General features: G+C 67.0%; 1 protein-coding gene across 1 annotated transcript in view; it reads left to right on the forward strand.

Annotated features, from left to right (window-relative positions):
• The window catches only part of ESPN (espin), a 12,366-nt gene that overhangs the window by 833 nt on the left and 11,100 nt on the right, over positions 1-433 (forward strand). The gene's annotated exons all lie outside the window — the stretch shown is intronic.

The following is a 433-nucleotide window of genomic DNA, read 5'->3' on the forward strand; positions in this document are numbered from 1 at the left end:
CAGTCCAGGCAAGCAGTGGGTGCAGGCAGGGCAGGCAGTGGGTACAGGCAGTGGGTGCAGGCAGTGCAGGCAGTGGATACAGGCAGTGGGTGCAGGCAGTGGGTGCAGGCAGGGCAGGCAGTGCAGGCAGGGCAGGCAGGGCGGTGCAGGCAGGGCAGGCAGTGGGTGCAGGCAGGGCAGGCAGTGGGTACAGGCAGTGGGTGCAGGCAGGGCAGGGAGTGCAGGCAGGCAGTGCAGGCAGGCAGTGGGTACAGGCAGTGGATACAGGCAGTGGATGCAGGCGGTGCAGGCAGTGCAAGCAGGCAGGGTAGGCAGTGGATAAAGGCGGTGGATGCAGGCAATGGATGCAGGCAGGGCAGGCAGGCAGGGCAGGCAGTGGGTACAGGAAGTGCAGGCAGGGCAGGCAGTGGGTACAGGCAGTGGGTGCAGGCAG

Source organism: Calidris pugnax, unplaced genomic scaffold (assembly GCF_001431845.1).
Source record: "Calidris pugnax isolate Ruff unplaced genomic scaffold, ASM143184v1 scaffold161, whole genome shotgun sequence".
NCBI lineage: Eukaryota > Metazoa > Chordata > Aves > Charadriiformes > Scolopacidae > Calidris > Calidris pugnax.